The sequence below is a fragment of the Triturus cristatus genome, chromosome 4_1 (genome assembly GCF_964204655.1).
Source record: "Triturus cristatus chromosome 4_1, aTriCri1.1, whole genome shotgun sequence".
In the NCBI taxonomy this organism is placed as follows: domain Eukaryota; kingdom Metazoa; phylum Chordata; class Amphibia; order Caudata; family Salamandridae; genus Triturus; species Triturus cristatus.
In genome coordinates, this window is record NC_140585.1 from 441,456,139 (window position 1) to 441,475,389 (window position 19,251).

Below are 19,251 nucleotides of genomic sequence, written 5' to 3' on the forward strand. Positions count from 1 at the left end.
TGCAGGGCATTGAAGTTCCCAGCTACTACTCGCTGGTGTCCAGCCGTGTCAGCCATACTTCCAGCCTGCATCTGCTCCATGGTCTCCATTCACCTCTGCATCTGTGCCAACTTGGTGCTGCCATTGCTGGTGCCTGTCAAACCAGACAGCTCTTTATCCGATTAATGGCCACAGTGAGGTCAGCCAAGGTCTGTGGGGGAGCATGGTGCGGACAGGGGGTGTCCGATAGGGACTGTACGTGGTCCCTGATGGGACTCAGACACCCACGTATGGCATCGAGTTTGGCTGCCAAAAGCTTGAAACCCACTCCCAGCTGATCAGCCAACTCCACCTGGCAACCCAACACACGCCGTTGGAATTCCATGAATTGGTCGGGGGTCCTGGGAGGCAGCCGTGGTGGTGTGTGTTTCCTATTGTGTGGTCTGTGTAGGTGGTGGGGTCACCTCGAGGCAGCTGGCCTGCCCTCCTCCTGGGGATGGGGTGCGGGGCTGTCCATTATCCATTGGAGGGTGTCTTGACATATGTCCAGGTTGTCCTCTTCATCATTAATGATGAGAAGTGTGGTGTGCTCTGCAGGAGGTATTGCTTGTCCCTCTGCAATGTAAAGGGGAGAAGCAGGTTAACAGAGTTTCACATGTATGTTGAAGATTTGCAGATGTTTACATTCAGATTGCATGCCAATGTACATTGTGACTGTTTTGGTGGAGCTGGCTATTTGATGGCAGTCAGTGTGTTTTTCGACTACATGACGGATGTGTGGTAGTACCCGTACATTGTCATCACACAGTGTCAGGCAATGCCAGAAGTGAGTGGACAGTTACTACGCACTGGCAGAACCTGTTGTGAGCTCTGTCCTGTGGTGTTGGTGTTGCACTTTGTACTACATTGCCGTCCTTGCTGATGTTCTGTGATTGCTATGTGTGTGTGCTGCATAGTGGGGGGTTGCCCCTGCGGCTCAGATTTCGTGTACCTTTCTTCCTTTAAGGCGGGGTGCCTTTGAATTGGGTGCTGTTAGGGGGCTGAATTGTTTGCGAATTGGGTCATATGTGCTCTTAGACAGATTTTGTGGCCTGGTGCATTGTTCGTCTGCTGCGTGTATTGTACGGCATGGGTTGTGGGTCCACGTGGATATGTCTGCGTGTATTGTACGGCATGGGTTGTGGGTCCACGTGGATATGTCAGATTGTGACCTGCTCCTTTACGGAAGTGATCCGCACTGGGCCACCTCCATGTCGATTCTTGAACCATGTCATGTTTTTGGGCTGCTGCCATGCTATCGGGCATGCAGTGTCACTTGCATAGTCAGTGTGGCTCACAGAGCAGCTGCTTTTCTGGATTCAGCACATGTGCATGGGTAGGCAGTGGCGGCTGGTGGAATTTGAAACTGGTGAAGCGTATGCAAAAACGAATCAATGTATGCGAGCGATCACAGCGAGCGAGCCGGATGTCAATAAGGGAGGTTCGCAAGAGAGAGTGCGCGCAAGAGAGAGAGAGCGCGCAAGAGAGAGAGAGCGCGCGCAATAGAGAGCGCAAGAGAGAGAGAGTGCGCGCGCGCGAGAGAGAGTGCGCGCGCGAGAGAGAGAGTGCGCGCGAGAGAGAGAGAGTGCGCGCGAGAGAGAGAGAGAGAGTGCATGAGAGAGAGAGAGAGTGCGCGCGAGAGAGAGAGAGTGCGCGCGCGAGAGAGAGAGTGCGAGCGAGAGAGAGTGTGTGTGCGAGAGAGAGTGTGTGCGCGAGAGAGAGAGAGTGCGCACGAGAGAGAGCGTGCGCGCGAGAGAGAGAGTGCGCGCAAGAGAGAGAGAGTGTGCGCAAGAGAGAGAGTGTGCGTGCAAGAGAGTGTGCGCGCAAGAGAGTGTGCGCGCAAGAGAGAGTGCGCGCAAGAGAGAGAGAGAGCGCGCAAGAGAGAGAGAGCGCGCAAGAGAGCGAGAGCGCGCAAAAGAGAGCGCAAGAGATAGAGAGTGCGCAAGAGAGAGAGAGAGTGCGCGCGCGAGAGAGAGAGTGCGCGCAAGAGAGAGAGTGCGCGCGAGAGAGAGAGAGTGCGCGCGAGAGAGAGAGTGCGCGCAAGAGAGAGAGTGTGTGCACGAGAGAGAGAGTGTGTACGCGAGAGAGAGTGCGCAAGAGAGAGAGTGTGTGCGAGAGAAAAAGTGTGTGCGCGAGAGATAGAGAGAGTGTGTGCGCGAGAGAGAGAGAGTGTGCATGAGAGAGAGTGTGTGCGCGAGAGAGAGAGAGTGTGCGTGAGAGAGTGTGCGCCAGAGAGAGAGAGTGTGTGCGCGAGAGAGAGAGAGTGTGTGCACAAGAGAGTGTGTGCGCACAAGAGAGTGTGCGCGCGCAAGAGAGAGTGTGCGCGCAACACTAGTTAGCGATGTGAACAAGTTCAATGGACAAATCTGGGGTCTAGGGAGAGTCCCTCTCCTGAGAAAGAAATTTTAAAAAGATTGGCAAATGGTGCATTTTAAAGCAAATGAATGCAGTGATAAAGCAAGGCTTATTAAGCAGTGGGAACGTATATGCCTGAAATATTAAACACATTAATACTGCCCTGTATCTTCTTGCGTTAATTTGTTCAACAGTTACAACAGTTAGCCCTCAATTCAAACAGCAACATCACCATCACCCCATCATGATGCTGTTGCCACTCCCGGTGATCCGAGGCAATGATTCCACAAGCTTTGGGCACTCAAAAGCAAAATGTTTTTTACGACAAGTAACACAGCGAGTCAATTTTAAAGCTGACTTGTGAGAACAATACCCCAGCACTTCGTCGGGTATATCCATATGGATGTAATCATCCCCAACTAGCTTCAGCAGCGATCTGACATAAACCGGTTCTGATAGCGACAATTGAGAATTACTCAGAAGAACTCTGGGAAACATGCACGAGCAGCTGCCCGAGCGCACGAGGGGATGCATCATTAAATATCTGTACACTGCACTCTGTTCTGTCTAAGTGAACTTGTACAGATTTACCATCACATTGTCCTTGTTGGCAATTCTTTTGGGTGCAGTTTGCTTTAAAATAATATATATTATGGAAGTTTAAATGATGTTTTATGCTGCTGTTTCAGCAACATTATGCTACAGCGTTAATAGTCGGTAAAATTCATGCCCGTTCAGCAAATGCCACCTTGACCTCGGCTCTTATCAATTTGCCAAACTAGTCAAGTAAAGCCCCCTTTTAAAATGTAGCTTGATGTCCATGAACAAAGGGAAAACAGAACATCGAGAAATATATTTATTCCTGCTGGACTTGTCTACCTTAATGACGGAATCTACCTACGGAGTCACTGCCCAAATGTATACAATTCGTACCTTTCTGTAAATTTCGAGCGCTATGGCCTACCTCTTTATGAGTTTCTATTCACATTGCCCGGTGCTGCGTGCCAAGAGTGATTTGCATGAGCCCCCGGCTCGCCAAAGGCACGGTGAACTGCCCAGGGGCAATCAAAATGGGTACTATTGCTCCAATTCACTGGTGTTGATTTGCAATGCTCAGCACCGCTGCTATTTTCTACAATGCCCTGCTGGTCTTCGGCGTATACACGCAAAATGAATACAGTACCATGGAACCATTTATTGACTAAAAAAAACAGAATACACTAACTTCAATGAGACTCTGATGGGCCCAGTCATCTTCTAAATAGCAACGCTCATCAGATACACATGCAATAACTCCTTCACAAATGTTTTAAATGGGCGTGTGCTAGTCAATTCAGCACAGACAGGGTCTGGGAGGGGAGGGAAAACAGCCTGTTTGTTTTATGTGGCGGTTTGATGTTACTGTGACGACACTTCCATGACATCACTTCATTTGGCATCATTGGCCACTGGCTATGCTAATTAACACCCCTACGATTTTAGGACTGAAGAGAACAGTCTGTAAGCTTTTCGTGGCGTTGATGCTAAAATAAAGAATGTGTTTCGAGTTGTAAAGTATATTTCAAAGCTCAGTGAAATAGGGTTTTATATGATGATGTCTGATGTCCCCACTTCCGCTAAAATAACATACCTGCTATCTTGCTGTGGAAAGTCCAAATTGGCTTCAATCGGCGGAGGTTTCAAATACAAAATGCTGTAGCTTCACTTAGCACTAAATACATTCCTCCTGGTAAGTGTAATGCGGCAGCCCAAGGGGTGTGGCTGTGAGGTAAGTGGCTGCTGTGGCAGAGTCCCATAACCAGAGAACAGAGGGTAGCTCATCATTACCACGCCTTGCCACCCATTGTGCCACCAGCAAAACCAGCCTCCCCCAGCCTTATAACTTTGAATGCCCCACATTCAAAGACAGGTTTGATGAATATGATTTCCTAACCTCTCCTGTAGCGAACCAGTGTGTTGTTTGCAGTAAAACTGCTCAGTCTATGGGAGAAGAACGGATGACTTAACCCCTTGCACGTGTCATTAAGGAGTTGGTATGACATGAAATATCGCACATACAGTGAAATGGGGATTTGGATACAGTGGGCACATGTGCATGTTTTCTGCCCAAAACGTGTTTCGCATTTTTTGTTTGTCGCGTTGGTTTTTACGTGGTTATTTGGCACGTTATCATGCTGCTATCACATGGTGCCACCGGGTTGGTAATTGGACGCTAAGACGGTGTTATTTTCTCGTGATGAACTGCGATATGCAAAGTTGCGTTAGGTTACTTTTGCGATGATTATCACGCGTTCTTGATAATATGTCCCTCTGAGCGCTAACCAGCCTTTCTCCAAATCCTCATATAAAGAGCTTAATGCAATCCAGAGGGCTTTTTTCCCCAAAGGAAGGACATGAACGTGGACTCAAGCTTTCTAAAAATAGAGTGCTGTTAAAACACACGAAATGGCAGAAAATAAAGAATGGAACAACGGGAGAACAGACATCTGCGAGACCCTCTCCATAATAATTAATGGAAGAGAGTTCTAATGTGACAATAGATCCTTGTACTTTTAAAAGCAATGGAGAGTAATTTAAATAGTCCAGGTCCACAATCCGTGACGAGAATTCGATTCCTAAATATTTTTTGGGTTGAGAGTTTGCACATGAGGTGATGTCAATATGCAGAACATCTGGCTTGCATCCGCATCGTATTATTTCAGTTTTCTTTTTATTCGTTTTATACCAGCTGAGAGCATCAAACTGTGCAAAAATCCCCAAAACCTTCACCTGTACCCCCTGATCACAGTCGAGAATCAGCATAATATCATCGGCGTATAGTTATATATTCCCCATAGCTGGCAGAGGGGAGAGGATATCTACATTGTCTCGGATGGCAACAGCCAGAGGCTCAATTAAAAAGGCAAATAAAACAGGAGACTGCGGACATCCTTGTCTGGTCCCTCGTTTAACACTTATTTGTCCTATCTCAACACTGTTAACAATTATGCTGGCTTCTGCATTGTGGTACATTCTTTGTATCAGCCCCGTGATCTAGGGCGGTATACCGAATCTGGACAATATACGGAATAAAGGCTCCCAGACCACAAGGTCAAACGTCTTCTCTGCATCCAACAAGGCCGGAATAAAAAGGGCTTCAGCTAAATAGTGCGTGTTTGTCCCTAGCTGTCTCCCTGCAATAAAACCATTTTGATCAGAGTGGATCAGATTTGGTGCAATTATGTTAAATCTATTAGCTAAATGTTTGGTAATTATTTTGTAGTCTGAATTCAGAAGTGTGATTGGAGGATATGAGTTGGGGTCCTCACCATCCTTCCCCTTTTTTAAGAAGCTAACCACATTCCCTTTATAAAATTATGCTGGTATCGGGCCCCTCTCTAGCATTGTAATGGTAACCAGTCGAAAGTATTCCAATAAAATCCTAGAGAATGCTTTAAAAAATTCTGCCGGTAGACCATCGGGTCCACAGGCTTTACCATTGGGGAGGTTCCTAATAACCTCTGTCTGTTCTTTAGAAAAGGGGTGCATCATATTAATCTTCTCGTCTCGGAAAGTACTGGGAAGTTCTGTTCCCAAAGGAACATCTCCAGGGACACATTATTAATCAACTGTTTTTGACCGTAAATACACCTACAGTGTTCCCACATTATTTCCTCAATGTTAGACTGGTCCTCGCTCAGAATACCGGTAACAGGGTATTTCAAAGTGCTTATCCGATTACTTGCAGCTTGCTCCTGACCCTGCCAAGCAAGGCACCTCCCTGTAAAATTACTTAGCTCGTATACCTTTTGCATATAGGTATGGTTCGAGGTTTCACATTTTAGGTAATATGCCTCACTTAGTCCCTGTTTAGCCAGATCAAGCTATCGTTGATTAAGAGCCAAGGGACTTCTAAGTAAGCTGTCGTAGCACTGATGCACGTTCCGTTCTAAGGTTTGCTTTTGTACTTTATTTTTTTTAAACTTTCCGCGTCTTTACCTATACCCAGCCCATGAATATATGCCTTCCAAGAATCCCAGACAATATGAGGTGGGGGGGGGGGCATCCCATGATTTATTGTAAGAAATTAATTTATCTCTGTTTTGCAGAATAGCACCCAACTTTCTTCCTGTAAATACTGTCTATTAAGAACCCATCGCTTAGAGTGTACTAAAGTTTTCCCTGGCTCAGCCTCGAGAGCAATCATTGCATGATCCAAAAGTCCATTAGGTAAAGCTGATTTCTAAAATTCAGGGTCTTAGATATAAGAAAGAAATCTATAAGGGAAGAAGTACAGAATCTACCTGGAAAACAGGTATGCGCAATTTTGGTAAGAAATACTTCCCTTCATGGATCAATTTACCCCAGGGTCTTACTATAATTTTGAATAATTTTGAAGGTTTTAAGTTGTATTTAACTTTTAGATGTGACTGAGGAATCGATCTTAGGATTTGGTAAAAAGTTGAAGTCTTCTCCTTTGATTACTTCACCAGGACTTTGAATTAGTTATTGGAATAATTCTTCATATGGCTCAGCATCATCTCCGACTGGGGTGTAAATGCTAGCGAAAGTAAGGTATCTGACCCCCAACCTACAGGTCACACAGCACCACCTTCCATTTTTATCTTTTATGAAGTTTACCACCTCTGCTTGAATTTTTTTACCCAGACAAATTGCAGTGCCCCGATGTGTTGTCTGGGAAGAGGAGAAGCCCCGGAATGCTGCTCAAAATCTAAACATGGAGAATTCTGGTAACTTCTCTACCGGTATATGAGTCTTTTGGACTAAAACTACAGATGGACTTTCTGTTTTAATCCAGAATTCAATGGCCTGCATTTTCTTTTTATTATTAAGGCCATTAACATTGAGGGCCACCACCTTAAGAGTTTCCCTTTTATCCACTAACACAATATATTATTTGACCATAAAGAGTCTCAAATATAGAGTGAAATTTTAGGTTAAGTAAGCCCTCTAATATACCGAGCTGGCCCCAAAGCTCTGCTGTTTAATAAAACACTTGACACCAAAAGGGTGCTCCCCAGCTATAAAACTCATGGTGTTAATTTATCAAGGCTTTGCGTCATCGCCTCTCCCTGAACTGTTCCTAGGAGCACATTCACAAGTAAAGTTCTAATAGTACAATTAAGTTTGCCAATTAATTTTAAAGATTGATCTCTTCCCCTCTTGTTCCCAATTCCCCCACACCCTCTCTACACCACCACCCCATTATCCCCCATCACCCTCCTCCCAAAAGCTGTGGTGAGTGGTCCACCATCCCACTCACACCTGACAGGCATATCCCGTCCCCCAAAACTGAAAACCTTGACCTAGTACCAAGAACCATCGGCATACCCACCCCATCTCCCCCAACCCCAGGACGTTGACACAGATACCAAAAATACCAAAAAGAATTAGAAAGAAAAAAGGGAGAAAAAGAGAAAAAAGACAGAAAGTGTACAAATAATCATAGAGTCAGCTTGAAAGCATTAGGACTTATTAGAAATTTGCAACAGCAGCACGTGTGCTTCAGGGACATTACAGAATATATGAAATCTTCCTACATGCACTTTCAGTTTACTTTGCTGTGCAATCATTGCCTGTGCCCCCTGTTCCTTAAACAGATGCAACATTTTGACAAAGTCTTTCTGTCTTTTGGCTGTTGAAGAGGACATATCTGGAAAGATACGGTATGATGGAACTTCCAGTGAAGTAAACTGTTGTTGCTTGACCGCCTTAGATAGAATTTGTTCTTTTATCCGGTAATCTACAAAATTGACCAATATCGTCTGAGGAAATTTGGAGTTTGGAGGCAGATGTGCCGGCACGTGGTGGCCCTCATGAGAGTCAAATTCCTGGTATACTCCGGGAGGACATATTTTTTAATAAAGGAGTGACCCATTGGAGTGTCTGCTGACCCTCAAGTCCCTCCGGAATACCAAGGATATGAAGATTAGAGCGCCTAGAATGATTTTCTAACTCCTCCAATTTATATTCCATTGCAGGCTCTGGGAAGCAGCTACCTAATCTTTCATTAAGACAACCTGATCCTCCAACTGCGATATTCTTGCTTCCGCCTCATTTAATGGCTCTGGAATTTGAGCCATAGTATCTTCTATTTTTGTAAGCTGGGCATGTCTAGCTGCAATCTCCACACTTTAAGAGGCTTTTAGTTCCTGAATTTCCTCCAAAATTTAATTGAGCAGGCTCTTAGCATCCTATTGCAGAGTAAAAGGCGTGGCAGTCTGAGAGGGACCCTCCTGAATTGAATCTGTCCCGGATTTGGTTTGTGTTACTGGTGCTTCAGCTCTTCCTGTCGCTGTCTGCTCTATAATTCCTGACACAGATGTTCCCAGGGACCTCTGTGAGGGAGACATCGAAGGTTGGGATGAAGTATTGCTGTCGCCCCTAGGAGACATATCTTCCTTTGAACCTAGAGACTGTGAGACTGGTGACTGAGCGCACTCAAACCTATCTATACCAGAAGTTGAGCCAGATTTACCCTTGAAGAATAGGGGATACTCTTTAAGTTCCCTAGATTTCACAGCTTCAGCTTCATGTACTGGGTTGGGCTCCTCTGATTCTTCCGCAGGTATCTGTTCAGTAGGTTGTCCCCCTCTATGGAGTCATTGAGGGCATAGCTAAGGCTCATGTCCAAGTCAGCTGAAGCCCCCCCTTACAGTTTTTCTGAGAGAGTTCTGGGGCATTACAAGATCTTTCTGCAAAGAAGCGGTGCAGTTTGCCTGAGCTACAGTCTGTCGTACTCGCTTTTTGACCCTCTGAGCCAGGACAGGCGAGTAGAGATGGGTTGCATTTTGATACTTCCTCCAGTGAATTTTTACTTTCCGCCTTTCACTCTCTCCACTCTTCCTCTCCTCTTCTCCTCTCGCACCCCCCCCCCCCCCCCCCGGCTTGAGGATTGATCACTGATCAAAATTACTACATGACTTTTATACTGCTTGCTGCAGTTATAGGAGTTTCAGGAATACAAAGAGCTGGATATTATGTATAGCTGCACTTAAGACACCCCAGCGACCCTGTACCAGGTAGCGCCTCAGCACTTTGCCAAAAACAGCAGCAGAGCGTGTGCACTTACCCCCTGGTGAGAAACCTTGTGGTCTGCAAAAATAGAGAAACTCTATTTGTGCGTCGCCGGTCTGCTGCCGTTCCTGGAGGAGGGGGAGGGCTGCAAAGATGAATCCCACAGAGAGAAAAAAAAATTAGAAAATAAAACTGAATCGGTTGCAGAGAGATTCCTCAGCAGCTGTCTGCTAATTACCAAGGCTCCAAAATGCAAGTCCATCCAGTGATGGAGTTAGGGTGACCAACCGTCCGTAAATTTCATGGACCGTACGTAATTTGGACCTCACGTCCGTTTTCCGTGAGGATCCCTTTTACGGGTGCCTTTTGTCCGTAATTTTAGTCATTGCAGGGAACAGCACTGTTCCCCTGCATGAAGCCTCAACTCCCTGCTGCTTTGCACACCTCGGAGCACAAGAGCAGCCCCACCTCGCTCTTTGTCATTCTGTATGCGGCTGATTGCCACATAGATAATGAAAATGGGCCAGTCTGGGCTGAAAAGCATGTGTTGGGCATCCCCCAGCCTCGGTCTAGGGCAGTGCAGAATGTCAGATGGAATATGGTGAAACAAGTTAAAAAGAAGGGGCTAGAGTTCTTTCACAGTCTCATCATTTTAGAACTGATGCATTTTCAATATTATATTCAATGAAGCCATGGTAGCTGCTTTTTTATTTTATGCAACTAACAACCATTGACAAAGCCAATAGTTCTCGCTTGATGTAGGTGTAACGTTACTTGTGTTATGGATCTGGATACAATGACAGAAGAGGCAAAATACCAGTCAGGCGGCGCACTATACTAAGCACAGATTTTTAGCTTAGGTGTTTTAAGCCACGCCCTTAATTACATTGAACACCCCCTTTGGAGAGACCTCCCAGTTTTTTCATTCCACTTAAAGCCCTGGAAAGAACATCATGTCACAGTCACATCATGGCCTGGCATTGTGCATCATGCATGACTTCCACTTTTTCAGATTGCCTATGTGCAGGGGCATAGTGAACCCTACCCCACCCCACGCTTTGGGAACTACAGGGAGGGTGACATTCTTGATGGGCCTCTACTGTCTGCAACTCTGCAGACAAAGGCTCAGCTCATAATTAATATGAAAAGGTGGGCGAGTGAGTAAGTGAAGGGATGGATGGATGGCTGGGTGGATTAGTGAAAGGGTGAATGGATGAATGAATGAGCGAATGGACGGATAATTAGAAGAAGGATAAATGGATGGATGAGTGAGTGGAAAGATGGATGAGTGAAAAGGTAAATAGATGTATGTATGGGTGGAAGGGTTGATGGATGGGTAAATGGGTGCATGGATAAGTGAAAGGATGGATGGATGAGTGAAACGGTGGATGATGGGCGAATGAATGGGTGGATGGATGAGTGAAATGATGGATGGATTGATGAATTGATAAGTGAAAGGGTGAATAGATGGACGGATGAGTGAAATGGTGGATGTAAGGATGGATGAGTGAGTGAAAGGGAGGGTAGATAGACAAAAGGATGGATAGATGAGTGAAAGTATGGATGAGCGATAGGGTCAATGGATGGATTCATGAGTGGATGAGTAGATGGATGGGTGGGTGGATGGATGGAAGGAAGGATGGCTAAGTGAAAGGGTCGATGGAGAGGGAAATGGAGGATGAATGGATGACTGAAAGAGTGAATGGGAGGAAGGATTAGTAATTGGGTGGATGGATGAGTAAGTGAAATGATGGCTGGATGGGTGAAAGGGTAAATGGATGGATGGGTGGAAGAGTGGATGGATGAGTGTACAGATGGATAGGGTGAAACGATGGATGGATGAGTGAAAGGGTGGATGGAGGGGTGGATGAGTGAAATGATGGATGGAAGGATACATGATGGATAGGTTTGCATATGGTTGAATATGTTTGGATATGGATGGGCTTGTAGTGTTGGGGTCACAGGCCAGAAGAATAGCTCACACCAGTTTCAGTTGCAAATAAGTATGGGTTTATTAGCATATATATATGATAACACGCTATTAGGAAGAGCGCCGGGGAACGTCCGCTCACCTCGCGAACTCCGCGCTATATGCCGGCACTCAAAATGGCCACCGCGCTCTACATCATCACATGGTGCATGAAGACTAGAGCGCAACGCTACATATCTCCCTTCTTTATGGATGAACATTTTACAATAAAGATAAAGTCTAACAGTCTACCTGTGGGTGGACTCATTCCCGTCTCCCATCTCAAAGTCTCTGTACTTCGCCGGTCTTACCACTGCTCTTCCGGTGTGGGTGTGTGTCACCGGGGTGCTGGAAGTGTGCATGGCAACCTCTTGGGAGTCTCTCGCTGAACTACGTTTAGTACTCAGGGGAACTCTTCCGCGAGGTGATCCACCGTTGTCTTCCGAGAGTTCCGAGGCGCCGGGGTCACTTCCACTCTCTGCTTCTTCCTCCCTCTTTCTTTCTCTGTAGTTTCCTGTGCCTTCTCCCGCCAGATTGGCTTCAGCCTCTTGGATCAGGGGAGGTACCGTCGGTCCTCTTTCTCTTCCGTTCCATCGCAAGATCTTGTTGCATTTAGACATCCTGTCCTGAGACCACACTTTCCCATCGCTCAGTAGGGTGGCTCGGTTGTAGACCTCTTCTACTTGCACGGGTGCACTGAATTTGCTGTCACCTTTCCTTCTTAATTGGGCTAGTTTGACTCGGACCCACTCTCCTCTCTCTAACTCCGTCTCCTTGACATTTCTTCTTTTGTTGAAGTGTTCCGTGTATATTCTTTGCGCTTTTTCTAGATTGTGGTGTACTACCGCCGGAGACCACTTGCTCGTGATAGTGTGCTCCTTCCATACTACATTGTCTTTCGTGAATGGGTCTCGACCTCTTAGGATCTGGAAAGGGCTGTATCCAGTGCTGGTCAGAGTAATTCTGTATGCCCATAACATGCTCTTTAATTCCTTCTCCCAGTCCTTCCCGGCTCCTATCGCCGACTGTACCGATCCCATGATGACTCTATTGAACCTCTCAGCTAGTCCGTTTCCTGCAGAATGGTATATGGACGTGTATTTGACCTTTATACCATTCCTACCCATGAATGCGTTCCACTTGTCCGATACGAACTGAGGCCCATTGTCACTTAGGAGGGAGCGTGGAATGCCTTCCCTAAGGAAAACAGCCGTTAGGAACTTTAATATTTTGTCCGTGTCCATGTCTTCCTGTATGTCCACTTCTGGCCACTTGGAGTACCGGTCTACGAGTACTGCCACATATTTCTGGATTCCCTGGCCATCCAATATCGGACCTAGAATGTCTATCGACAGATCCTCCCATGGGTTCTCTGGGTTGTCGAACTTTACTAAGGGTGGTCGCATAAGGCTTTGGGACTTGTCTGCTCTTTGGCATTGGTCGCACTCCCACACATGTCTTTCCATCTGGTTATGCATCGCCGGCCACCAGTACATATGTTTCGCCCTTATTTTGGTCTTTACAATGCCCAGGTGACCTTCATGAATCAGAACAAGTAAATGTGGGAACAGCTTATGGGGGGGAACTACTTTTTCTCCTCTCCGCAGGAAGATTCCTCGGTCACAAACTGATAACTCCTCTCTTACTTCAAAGAATTTTCTGAGCGTTGCCTCCATATTCCTCTTCTCCGGCCATCCTCTTAGCATGAATTGCTTAACCGCTCCAATGTCTGCGTCAGTCTCGTACGCTTCCTTCCACTCTTGTTCACTAATCACTCGTTTGTGATCTTCCATGAATGCCACTTTGGTATCCTCCTCTTCGGAAGTGCACGGCGCTTCCTCCATGGCTGATGCTCGACTGAGGTAATCAGCCACCTTATTCTTTTGTCCTGGGATGTGTTCCACATCATCTCTATAGTCTAACAATTTCAAGGTCATCTTCGCGATGCGGGGGGTCGCATTCGCATGTCCCGACGACGTGAGGACTTTGACCAGGGGCTTATGGTCTGTTCTCAACCTGAATCTCGTGCCCCATAGGAACTGGCGGAACTTTTCCATGGCCCAGACTACCGCCAACATTTCCTTTTCTATCACGCTGTACTTCTGTTCCGTGGGTGACAGTGACCTGGAAGCGAAGCTGAGGGTGGCCAGTTCTCCTCCCTTCGACTCCTGCATTAGGACCGCTCCTGGGCCCCTCTCGCTCGCGTCCGTCGTCAATACAGATCTGGCTTGCTGGTCATATCCACACAGAGGTACCGCTGAGCTGATGTTCGTTTTAATCCTTTGGAACTCTTCTTGTGTTTCTCTCGTCCATTCGAAGTTTGTCTTGTCCCGTAGGAGTTGTCGCAGGTGGTGTGTCTTGGAGGCGAAGTGCCGTACGAATTTGCTGTAAAACTTGGCCATGCCCAGGAATGACCTGACTTCCTCCTTGGTCTTCGGGGGTGGTGCTTCACATATCGCTTTGACGTTGGATTGTTTAGGTGTGATGCCTTGGTCGCTGATTACATGCCCTAAGTATGTGACCGAAGTCCTACCGAATCGGCACTTGTGCCATTCTGCCGTGAGTCCGTTGCGTTCCAAGACTTGTAGGACCTTAGACAGTTTGGCATCGTGGTCTGCTTTATTCATGCCCATTACCAGGATGTCGTCTTGGAAGTACTGCACTCCCTCTATGTTTCGAAACAACTTGTGCATAAGTTTCTGAAACACGGACGCTGCCGAGGCCAGTCCAAACGGCATCCTGCGAAACTGGTAGCACCCGAAGGGGGTTATGAAAGATATCAACTTCCGGCAGGTGTGGTGCAGTGCTATCTGGTGATAGGCTGAGGTGAGGTCGATGGTCGAGAACCATTTCACACCCTTGGTTTTCGCCAGAATCTCCTCTATCCTTGGCAGAGGGAACTTTTCTACTATTATGTTTTTGTTCAACTCCCTCAGGCCCACGCACAGGCGTATTTTGCCATTTGGTTTCATTGCTACCACCAACGGTGCCAACCACTCAGCACTTGTTATCGGTTCTATGATGCCGTTTTCTTCTAGTCTGTTTAATTCTTGTTGTACCTGTTCCCTGATCGCCAGTGGGATATTTCTCACTTTGTGGCTCACCGGTTTTGCGTCTGCCTTGAGCCCGATCTTGTGTGTGAATTTCGTTAATTTGCCAACCTTGCCTCCAAACACGGTGGGGAACTCTTCCTTTAGTTTTCCTATGTCCGGCCGTCACTGGTCATCAGGACTTGTGTGGTGCCCCCTGGATTCAACTGTATTCCCAGGTCTCCTTGGCCAATCCATCCTAGGACCAAAGGCCCTTTCTCTGCCACGTATAGTTTGCACCTAGCACTTCGTTCCTTGAATTCGAATTTAAGACTGCGGTATCCTACCATGGGAATGGGGTCTCCTGTGAATGTGACCGGGCGTATGTCCGGGGGTTCCAGGTGGTGCCCCAGGCAGTCCTTGAAGTGTTCGTCCCAGACGTTTCGTTGTATTATGGTGTAGGGGGATCCGGAGTCCTCTACCATCTGTATGGGTATTCCTCCTATCACTAGGTCGCATTGGGGTTTCTTGGAGCGGTTGCAGTTGATCCCTAGTATGTGTTCATCTATGCACAACACACTGTCCTCATCTTCTTCATTTTCTCCTTCTTCTTCTGCCTCTTGTGCGACATACTTGACTGCCATCCTTTTCAGCTTGCGGCGACATACTTTTTCGTAATGCCCAACTATCCCACAAAACATGCATTTGGCTTTGAAGGCTGGGCACCGCTTATCATACGCTGGGTGAGACAGGCTGCCGCACCTGTAGAACGTGTTCTTGTTTTCGGTGCTCGGTTTCTTTGCCTGTGCTGGTCTGGACGACCATTTGGTCTGTGTCCTCGTATCCCCTGTTGCTCCCTTGCCTCTCTCCGGTGGTTCTGCTTCCATGACCTTGTTCACCATGGGCCTAGGGGCAATCTCCTTTTTCGCCACTTCGGCACAACTTTTCGATAGCTCCGCTTTTTTTACCATGGCTATAACTTCCTTCAGGGTCGCCTCTCCATTAACCCATAACTTGTCCTGTATCGTCGAGTTAGTGGTGTGCATGACTATTTGATCCTTGATGAATTCATCATGTTGTGTCCCGAACTTACACGTGACTGCTAGTTCCTTCAACGCTGCTACGCATTCATCTATGGACTCTCCCACTGCTTGTTTCCATTGTTGGAAGTTGTATCGGTCTATAGATGTGCACACCGCTGGCCTGTAGTGTTTATTCAAGTCATCTATCGCGTGCTGGAATACGTCGTCGTCCGCTGCCTGCCTCGGGTGGGAACTATGTTCTGGAATACTCTGATGCCTTCCGGTCCTAGGTTATGAAGCAATATTCTCTTCCTCCTTTTGCTGGAGAATGCTTCACCGCTCTCGTCTTCTAGGGCTTCTAGATAGTTCATAAAGTATTCCCTCCAATCCTCCCATTTCATCGAAGGATCTCCCGGTTTGGGTAAGAAGGGGATCGGTGTTGTGAGCGAGGACGTTTGGGCACACATTTCTGCTCTCCTCCCGGGTGACTCTTCTTCTCCCCTCGGACTGCCTTGCACGCTTTGTCTGTGCCGGCGTGGGGGGCTCTGTTGCGATGCCTCTCCTCCCCCTCTGCTTTGCTCTGCTTGCTACGCCAGGGCCTCCCGCGCTTCTCCTCACGTATATGATGGGGGTAGGCTTGTTCCCGCGTATTGGTGCTTATTTTCTGGACCCCTCTATTACCCTCCTTGGTGGGCCATGGAGTGTCCACCGTGCTCTTTACTTTCCGCGTCTAGCGTGCTTCTGGGGTTGGATGTAGTCTAGGTTGCTTGCTCTCCTTGCCCCGTGGTCAGACTCTGTTGCTGTGGTGGGCTTGGACGCCACTGCAGATTGCGATGTGTGTGTGTGTATGCTTGGTTGACCGCTTCCAGTGCCTTGCATCCCCCCCTGCCGCTCTCTCCCTTGTTGCGTACCTGTGGTTGGTCGTGAGCTGTGCTCCATGGGCACCTGGCCACGTGTTGCACCCGGTTGGTTACTTTCTAGGTCCTTTTCCTTGACAGATCCCAGACCCTCGTCGCCATTTGTAGTGTTGGGGTCACAGGCCAGAAGAATAGCTCACACCAGTTTCAGTTGCAAATAAGTATGGGTTTATTAGCATATATATATGATAACACACTATTAGGAAGAGCGCCGGGGGAACGTCCGCACACCTCGCGAACTCCGTTGCTATCTGCTGCGCTATATGCTGGCACTCAAAATGGCCGCCGCGCTCTACATCATCACATGGTGCGTGAAGACTAGAGCGCGACGCTACAGGGCTTACTTATATACTATTCCGCGACCTCCTCTGATGTGTCTGTAAAACTTACTTTTTGTCCTGAAGTTTTGTCCAGAATTTTGACCTCCTGTCCTGAATTTTTACGCTCACTGTCCTGAATTTGTACCCATGCCAGTTGGTCACCCTAGATGGAGCAGCCCCACCGGCGCGATGCAGAGCTCTAAAGGCCAGTTACAGGGCGCTGTATTCCCCCAACCCGTACTCGCTCCGTTACTGTGCCACGGCCATTGCCGGCCGCACACGCGTCGTCCTGACATGGGAGGAGGGAATGGCTTACGGCGGACTCAGCTGACAGCTTGCATTCCACTCTCCGGGTGAAACCGAGCTGCCAGTAATCTTGTTCTAGGTATATGACCATTATGTACTTTGGATCTCCTCATTATTTTCAATACATAACAGACCAAATAGAATCAATGACCAATTTCCAGTTTCTAACTCTTGAACTGCAGTGCCATCTAGTGGAAGTTTGAAAAATGCAAGGAGGCAAAAAAACATTCCACCCACACACACTCCATCTATCTTTAAAATGCACATGGAAGCGAAAATAAGCAATGTTTACCGGGTTTTTTTTTCGGTGTGCACAATTCAGTTATAATTTATTAATTAATATGTTACGCTCTGTGTATTGTCGTCCATATTTGTGCTTTTAACATTTTCATCTGAAGTTAATTAATGTCTACACGTCACGTCATACGTATCAGTCCTTTAGTTGTATCTAAAAACAGTTTGTATGCTGGAATTTTGAGCCCGTAAGCGCCCTGAAGGCAGCTTTACTACAAATTCCAGAATGCAGTGTGTTTGTTAGCTGAAATGCCAGGGCTGACTGTAAAAGTCACACATGGGAGAACATGACAGCGATATGTCTAAGCATGACACTAGCAGGTGCTTTTATTTTTATTTTAGCCATTTTTATTTGCTGTTTTCATAATGCTAGAGCACGCACAGGGCTGCATCAGAGCGCTCTAGGGCCAGCGGGCTGAGAACTGCAACAGGGAGTCCAAAGGAGGAATTGGGACAAGATTTAAACTGAGTCGATTTCGAATACATTCTGGAGCTCCATAGATAAAGGTAAGGTTCTCCCACCCATATCACGTTAGGTGTAGTGTACAACCCGGTACGTGTCGATGTATGTGAGAAGCACGCGCCTGGGTGCTGGGCTCGGCAGTCAAATTATTAAGTGGGGCTTTAGGGCGCTCGTGCTCCCGTGCGGAGCATACCAACAAGGCTCTTGGGTGAGCTTCTGAAATCCAGCCTCGACGAGGTCAGCCGACCTGGACAGTGTCGGAAGCGTGGCTTTTAGTGGGATGGGTCCACAGGGGTTTACTGACAAATATACTGACGATTTCTGAACAATTAATGTCATAAATCATCTTATAATCCATCTCAGTGATTATGGGGCATATTATCAAGAAACGGCGTGAATATTACCGCCGCTTTAGCGGCACAAAACTGCCGCTAAAGCAGAGATAATGGGCTTCATATTATGCCCTGGAGAATTCCAATAGAAGCCCATGTTCACACCAGAACATGGGCTTCTATTGGAATTCTCTGCGGCATATTATCAAGCCCATTATCGCCGCTTTATCAGCAGTTTTCTGCCGCTAAAGCGGTGATAATTTTAACGCCGTTTCTTGATAATATGCCCCTGTTTCATTTCGGATTACAGCTTTTAAGGGGTAGTCACTAATTAAGAGATGACTCCATTTTATCAAAAGTGTCGCCACATGTTTTGTACAGTGGGAACTGAACATTTATTTTATTATTTGTCTAAAGGCATATATGAGGCTGGGAAACATCTTAAGTGATAGTCTGCCAATCTAGGAAGGAACATACAAGGAACATAAGCCATACAGACTTGTTAGAAAAAGTGTTGTTGCAAAGCTTCTGCCAGTCCTTTTCTAGACCTCGTGGCCTAAATATGTCACGATTCACCACAATTGTACACTTATTGTCAACCTACGTCCCCTCAAGCCATTCAGAGCATCTTTATCAAGTTTTTCCAGGACTGCTCCAGTTACCAATTCTGGGCCTCATTTACAAGGAACTGACGCATCTGCATAGATGAGTCACTATCCTTGCGCCAGCGCCAAATGTCCCTCTGCCACCATGGATGAGCTGTAGTTACAATACAGTGCTCCATGGCACAAGGATTAACAGATGCGTCAGAAATTCTGACGCATCTTTTGGCACAAAGTGACGAATTGCTGGAGTTGCTCATGAAAGTGACGCAACTCCAGCAATGCGCCACAACAGATAGGTGAGTCCCATTTGAAAAAGCCCTGCTTCATTCCTTACGTCCGGTCTTAGCAGGCGTAGGGATTTTGACGCTGTGAAGGCGTAGAGTGACGCAGTGAAATGTAAATTTCACTATGTCAGTTCCACACAGCTTTTGGCGTGGGAAGGCCCACCCTGCATACATTAGACCTGAGGCAGGTATAATGTGGCGCAGGGCTTTACAACATGACGCATCTCTCTAGATGCGTCATATTGTGAATGGGCCACAATGTGGCACATTGTTTACGCCGCCGCTGCGTCACAAAAAGTGATGCAGCGGCGGCGCAAAAG